The sequence below is a fragment of the Barbatula barbatula genome (genome assembly GCF_947034865.1).
Source record: "Barbatula barbatula genome assembly, chromosome: 8".
Classification (NCBI taxonomy): Eukaryota; Metazoa; Chordata; class Actinopteri; order Cypriniformes; family Nemacheilidae; genus Barbatula; species Barbatula barbatula.
This window is the reverse complement of record NC_136771.1, coordinates 4,949,704-4,957,765: the sequence shown is the minus strand read 5'-3', so window position 1 is coordinate 4,957,765 and position 8,062 is coordinate 4,949,704. Positions and strand designations below refer to the sequence as shown.

At 35.8% G+C, this 8,062-nt stretch overlaps 1 protein-coding gene across 16 annotated transcripts in view; it reads right to left on the bottom strand.

Annotated features, from left to right (window-relative positions):
• Positions 1–281: 281 nt before the first annotated feature.
• Positions 282–8,062, bottom strand: part of LOC306897858 (uncharacterized protein) — a 33,595-nt gene continuing 25,814 nt past the window's right edge. For 10 of the 16 annotated variants that reach the window (XR_013787045.1, XR_013787046.1, XR_013787047.1 and 7 more), the window contains one exon: positions 5,238–5,960. The gene's annotated coding sequence lies outside the window, so the exon portion shown is untranslated. Of the gene's footprint in view, positions 1,899–2,953; positions 3,012–5,237; positions 5,961–8,062 lie in introns of those variants that run through there. The other 6 variants (XR_013787050.1, XR_013787051.1, XR_013787056.1 and 3 more) reach the window with 3 other exon arrangements.

Below are 8,062 nucleotides of genomic sequence, written 5' to 3'. Positions count from 1 at the left end.
CACCCCCTCATCTCTCTCTCTCACTCTCTCTAGGGCTTCGGCAATAGAATAACATGATTAATCCAGTAATTGTATGGCGGGCGGTTGTGTATTTCTCGCACTGAGTGCTGATTTATCCTCTTTATGAGAGGAAGATTAGGTGAGGCAGGGATGTCCCACGTTATCTGCTCTTCCGAACAAACTCTCAGCGGGAGGTGTTATGCCAGTTTACACCTGTGTTACAAATCTTACAAACGGGACCGTGTCAGAAAAGGCAAAAAATGACAGTAAACGTACGTTTTAATCTCTCAGTTTATAAATCTGAAAAAATGCACAGACATTTTTGTTTATGGTTCTGGATGATTAAAATAGAATTGGACCAACTGAAATGCATAACTTTTTCACAAGCTATCGGTTTTGTATTCATTCAGCTGGATTTTATGACAATTTGATAAAACAAACGTATGCATGGTGCATACAACTTTTATCTAAATGGGACTGTGATCGTATAATATGAAAAAGTCAAATCAACAGTGAAAAGACAAAAATAGCCTTTTGTTTACAATAATGAAAACACACTCTGTATTTATTAATAGTAAAATTACATCTCCCTTTTCCCTCTTCCTTCTCACACATATACAGGATCTATAACAATTGTTGTATCCTTTCACTTTTCATTATTGCTTTGTTGTTTCATTAAGTTGCTTTGAATAAAAAAGAATCTGCTAAATGCCAAAATGGCCAATGTAAATGTATCAATGGCATTGTAAAAAGTAAAAACACACTATTTCCAGCAAGCCATGATTCATTCATTAAAGATACATATTATAAAATAAAAATTGTGAATACGGCTTCTGACATGTTGTTCATAAATTTCTAACTTTTTAATAGTTTTAATCGTTTAACATTTTTTTACATCCCACCATGATTAAAAAATACACTGCACCATCAATTACATTTCCTCACACAGTTTTCTCGGTTAGTTTTGACAATGCTGTGCGTGGAGACCGGTGGTTGGCGTCAGGCAGAGTTAGCCGAGCATGCAGTAGTGCGGAAGACAGCATCTCTGGAATTTTCTGTGTTTTTAAAGAAAGGATTGGGGTAAAATCTTTCCTTACGACGCATCTAACTTAATAGCCAAGAACCTACAGAATTTCTCTCTTCCTGTGCCAAAGTTTGCCATTGTTTGACTGAAACGCAGATATTTCTTTGTCACATTACACAACTTTCTGAATTTTTCTTTTTTTTATTTGGATTAATTTACACAAATAAATGGCTTTCTCAAGGACGCGCAAACCATTTAAGTGTTAACAATCCTGTATGTGAGTCGGAGATGAATCTCGGTAAGCCTATGAACTGAATTCCAAAAAGACCAAAGCCTTAAAGCACAGGGACGGCGTACAATGTAAAAAAAAAAGAGTTAAAAAAATAAAAGACTTTTCCTGTAAAATTACAGGATATAAGTATATCTAATAAATAGTTTCGCCTGTTTTTTTGTAAACTTGCTGTCTTTTTCAGAAATTTTACAGTTTTTGACCGTTTTTCAAAAATAAAATCTTTTTAAGAAAACTAATTTTCTGGCAGCTGGGTCACCTGAAATAAACTGTAAAATAACTTTACAGGTTTAATTTCATGTCATTTTAAACATTTTGCTATAAAAAGAGAAATGATAAGTTCATGCATTATCCCTAAAACATTAAAACAACATACAGTAACATGCAGAGCATTTTTCATAAAATAAATTAATTAAAGGACCAATGTAGAGATATTAGCGACATCTAGCGGTGTGGTTGCGTATTGCATCCAACGGCTCACATCACCCCTCCCCTATCTTTCGAAGCACTACGGTGTCTGACAGAGGACGAAGATGTCATCACGTTTTCTTTGTAGAAGGAGATAGCATATTTACGAAACAAGCTCTGTAGAAACAACATGATGAATTCCCTGCAAGGGGACCTGCCATGTATGTAGATAACAATAGCTCATTCTAAGGTTATGAAAATGTAACGTTTCAATATGTAAGGTCTCTCTACACCTCTGAAGACATATGTATGTATATTATGCTGCAAATAGATCCTCCAAAAATTACACACTGGACCTTTAAGAAAATTATAAGAAAAATACTTTTGGTTAAAAATGAAAAACCAATACACCTGATATCGCATCATTCTTGAATTGTGCGACTAAACGGCTGCTTTTTCTTACACCCCACCTGAATGATTAGCCATCGTCCCAATCGAGGCAATGATGTATAGAGGCCTGTAGTGTGGACCTCTATTAATGGCCACGCTTGTTTGGCTATGATAAGAGACATGCAGTGATCTAGTAGAGACAATGCTGTGTGTGTGTGTGTGTGTGTGCTATGGAAACAGAACCATACCGTAATTTAAATTGTGTTTTGTTCCCCACTAAATACACACATGCGGACCTTTGCAGTTGTATTTAGTGACGATCTCTCATAGTCACAGCATACTGCTCATATAATATTTACTATACTCCCAACCCAACGTCCAAACCTAAGCCTTAAAGCAAAAACTTTACGAGCATTACAAATAGTATGATCACATTAAATGTCCTTACTTTAAATCACGTTTTTAGATACATATAGGGGATTATTGTTTGATTGTCATGAATAATAAAACGTTTATTTATCAAATAAATACATTCTCTAGCCCTGCATGGTGCTCAAAAAGCAAAACAAAACAACATGCATTTGCCATTTTCCTTTCTTCTGTGTCTGATGTCTCTCTCGACATCAGACATAACGCCCTTATTTTTGACGGCTACTTGAGTCTGAATGCAGCGTTATTATAGGCATTAGATGAAATTGGGTGTTTTATGTGAAGGTGGATTATGGATCAATAACGACGGTAGATGTGGTTTGGGCTAACTGGCCACTGTCAGCTCTGCTCTATTGCTGCTGTCAGAGATGATTTATAAAATGTGTGTATTTGTGCGTCTGTGTGTGTCCTACCTCTTTCATTTATTTCACATCACACTTGAGTGGCCGTTGCAATGCGTCTCAATTTGTTCTGAAAAAAAAACTTGATTTGTGAGAGAGTATATGCACCTGCAATCCATACTTGCAGAGGTAGATAAAGTGATTTCACATGTATGTGCTGAAGTTTATACCATTGTGTCTTTATTCTCAGAGATCTGTGATCTTAAACAAGTGTGGAAAGTGAAAGCTTTCGACTGAAACCCTCGAATCTATTTGTCCATTTTACTAGTTGTATTTTTCACACAGTCACTTTTTTATCTCGAATCATTACATGAATTCCTCAACTCTTTCTATATTTTAAGTGAGTTTTAATTCCTCCATATGTGTTTAATAGAGTTAAAAGCCATTTGTATTGAACTTGTAATGTATTGTTTTCTTTTTGTTACCGTATCTTTATTCTTTTATCCGTATGATTTATTTAACAGAAGATTTATTCAAAGCAGGGATCAATGGATTTGTAACATTTCTACACAAAACTCCTTACAAGACAACATATCCAACAAATGTGCATGCAAATTAAATCACACTTTAACCAATTGAAAGAAAAAACAACTATTAATATATGTTTATATTTTTATATAAATAATACATCTACGTGTCTTTAATTGTAATGCATTATTTTATAATAAAGGAACAATAAATGACAAACATTAAACCTTTTAACCTCAAATATTTGTAACTTTTAAGATTCATGTAATACTTAATATTTAAAATAATTACTTACATTGGGTCATAGTCTGTAGAAATCAGACACACTAACTGTTAGGAAAATATATCAATTCTTATATTTATTTCCTTATGTATTTTAAAATTAATCTTCAAATATTCTCTTCGTCCAGGAGGAGCTCTGCCCCCAGTGGCTTACAATTATCGGACAAAGGCATAGTTCTGGTTTATGCATTAGGGGTTATGACTTGGCTTTTATATAAACGTTTAAAAAGGCAAATCTACATTATTGTGGGCATCTAAATATGACTTTGTTTGTTATGACCATAAAGTCCCTTTGAGCACAACATTTCTCGATAATGATTTTAAGTGTTGCTCTACTCTGCGCCTGCCTTTGATTCGGTTACTACAGAGACCAAAAAACAAAAGCTCTGTAGTCACCATGGCAAAGAGGAAAGATATGTGTTGCAGCCCCTTCAGACGCTGTAACAGATCTTAACATTCTCAGAAAACATGTTTACATCTCTTATCTTTCATGCTTGCGTAATGCCTATGCTTTGAAAGATATATTTGACACATGCAATTATTAATCATTCATTGTCTTAAATGAAAAATAATAGATATCAAAAGGTTTATCTAGCTTGAATTTCTCAATTAAAAAGGCAGAATAACAAAGGCCGAGTTGTTGCCTGTTGTAGCTTTTTTACCAGCAGATAAAATTGCGGTTCAGATGAGAGGGAGTGAATCTCTTTCTGGCTATGTCACTTTTACATAAGACCAAAATATAGGGGAAGAATAGCTGCAATTCTCCTCCGAGTATATCGAGCCTGCTTGCCGCTTCCCTTTCGGCTCAGTCGGAGAAGTAGGAAACAAGTAAATTATATGGCACGCGAGGACAGTAGTGCCCATAATTTCAGGATCGACAAACCCTACAATAGAATTACCCAAATTACCAGCACATGAACAGTGTGAAGTGGAGTATTCCTTTGATGTTACTGACACTCCTGACTGCACAAACGGCCGAGTGCCCTGAATCGTCCCTCTCTCTCTCTCACTGGTACCAGTCTCTCATCTTATTACTGTCCTTATTTTCTAGCTGATTTATACATATTCAAATGACAGAGGTTAAATAATACCGCTTTGGATATCACATTTTAATCAGATGTGATTTCATTAGATGATTGACAGACGAATATCTATATCTATAAGACTCCTTTAGATGTGTTTTGCATAATTGTTAAAGTTCACACTTAATGTTTACAATGTCTTGCTACTGTAAAAACAGACGATACCATTGTCATTTTATTTAATTTTTGTACGCAAGGGTGTTTCAAATAGAATGGAATAGGTTTTTAAATATGAGAGAAAAAAAACATCTAATAAGATTACATTTTTATAATATGACAAGTCAAATGTTGTTTTAGCATGTTTATATGTGAATAGGTAGATACTCTATTGGATAGGCCTATTCAATCCCACATGGGAATTTGTAAATATTTTGCGAGGGGGGTAATGCGTATGAATTCATTCTATGTGAATCGTAAAAAAATGTTTGATTGTTCGAAAAATGCAACATTGCCTTATTTTTGTTGTATCGCTTTATTCTTAGTATTCACTTTGGACAAAGGTGTCTGCTAAATACCTAAATGTAGGCCTAAATGTAAAAGTAAGTCGCGCCCTTAACCCCACCCCTAAACGTAGGAATGAGATACACATACAATGCATACAAATGTAATATAGTTACAAATTGTTGTTAGATTGCGTTGGTGTATCACATCCCCTGCACAAAAAATTCTTAAAATATATAGACATCAGTCCTTAGGCTTGATGTATGAAGGATGTGCGCACACAAAATAGGTACATGCAATTCTTTCTCCATGCACATATATTAAAAAAATACCAAAAATATATTCAAACATATAATCTTGAAGGATGTATTACATGAGGGGTAAATCCGACCAAGCCAAAAATAACAAGACCTTATATCTGTTAGTTAAACATTTGGGTGTTTTAAGGAAGCAGAAATAACTGTGATAAAAATTCCACATAAACACTTTCTACGGGTATGCAAAAGTGAATTGTTAGTATATCAGGTTAAAGATGTTTCATTTTTGGAAGATTGCCAGGCCATGGATGCATTCTAAATATCTTGGCCTACAAACATTTACAGTATATCCACAAATCAAGCTCGACAACAATGATGAGAGCACAGCTTCTGTCACAAGTGGGAGCAGCGATGTCTGGATTCTTTTGAGGAACAATAACAGCGAGGATTTGCCGCTCGAGGCGACCGCAGATACACTCTCGCATCCTCCTACGGCAAGAGGGAGGAAGTTTTATGTGAAACACATAAACAAAAGAAGAGCATGAGAAACCTGATGAACCTGTCAGGACATCAACAACACATCGGTGATACTCTCGACGCGTGATGCTAATCTGTTGAGTCCCTACTGAACGTGGGTGAAGCAAACGACACAACTCACGATTCTCTATTGAAACACTGGATAAAAGAAAGGAATGTGTGTTTTTGATGGGGACATTATATAAGCCAAATATGAGGCTTAGAGCTAAACGCTCATCCGTCTTGAATATTTTTGTGGATTTCATGAACATTTCTTTAGTCTTTAACACTGGCTTAAAACTAGAGATGCATCGATACTAAATTTCTCAACCATTTGCCGATTCATATCTGCCAATACCCATACCTATGCTCAGTTTCCCAATGGATTACGGTTAAATGCCACCACATCTGAAAGCCAGAGGGGGCTCTTGCGCAGAAACTCTGAATATGGGACACAGAAGAAGAACGATTTACACCCAAAATAATATACTATACTCTATGCACATCAACTATGCAGTGTATGAATTTTAGAAGGGTAAAAATGCAATTATTTTTTAAGAATATTCAATGTGAACGCACAACTCACACTATTCATACTACAAAATGGCGTAGAATGGTGCATAAGTGCGCGATTTGGGATGTACCTGTAGTTTAAGAAAATGCATATTTTATCGCTGTTCAAACCTTTTGGGGTATTTTCATGATAATATATTATATTTATAATGATTATGTTTGCATTTTCAAATGCACGTTTTAAACGTCTCATTCTCGTAGTGATTTTAGATCGAGCAGTATTTTCTACAGTTCAAAGAGCCGTAATTCATTCTGAAGGTTAAATTAATATTTCTTACATTTCTGAAAATTATTCATTCATATAATGACTATCAATATTGAACATTAAACTGGTGATGCTTCTTAAACTTTGTTCTGTACAGAGCACAAATTAAATGCATTTTCCTGTCCACTTTTGATTGACAAGATATATCGGCCCTGATCATCGTCTGATTTTAAACTATTGGCTGATAGTGGATAGTGTGAGCGGAAAGTGTGAAAATTTTGTCTTTTCGACCGATACCGATTATTGGCCGATATATCGGTATAGCTCTACTTAAAACACTTTATAAAAGGCCCTTAAATAATCAGATTCACTTTGACAACTTACCCCGTACAGTGTGACAATATCTCATCACAAAATACAGACTGTATACATTTTTGGAGAGCTATGTGCCCACGGAAACTAACCACACTGAGAACTCCTCATAAGAGAAAAAAGTGACTTATTTATATGAAAAACTATTATGTTAGTTTCTCTCCATCCACCCCAAGAAACATTTTTGCCAAATAATTAACCCGGATGCACCACAGTAATGAGTTCTCTCTGGTGGCCCACCTCTTTTAAAAGAAGAAACCTTGCCTACGATCTCCACAGGGTTAAACCATCAGGACATTGTCAGGGCAAACAATGCCTTATCTGGCTTCTATTCAAGCCACCTGATTAGCTGAGAAAGGCTGAAAAGGCTGTGTCTTTGCCCGGAAGCTGTAAATGTCAGCGAAAGGCCAGGAGACCCACCATTTCTTTATATATGTTAGCATATTTTACAAATGGCCAGTGACTGGACAGCTACCTCGCAGGGAGCCCTACCTTCATACAGATGACACCTCTACCGGATTTTGCTTCAGAGTCTACACTGGACGTCAAGTGGTGCTCCAACACAGTGTTAAAATCTATTATTCTACAAAACATAAATAAAAAATGTCTGTAAGATATAACATTGATATTTATCAGTACTATCGGTGCAGTAGTCTGTGCACATGCTCCAGACATGCATATCATTACGGGGACCCGGGACCGACCCGGGTCATGTAATGGTCCCACACCCCCTCTCTTATCCCTGTTCACCAATATCCTGATTAAAAAAATCCTCAAAATTTTGAGGTTTGTGTCCATACAATGGAAGTCAATGGGTGCCAATGTTGTCTGGTTAGCAACGTTCTTCAAAATATCTTCTTTTGTGTTCTGTAGAAGAAAAAAAGTCACAGGTTTGGAATGACAAGCGGGCAAGTAAATATATGTG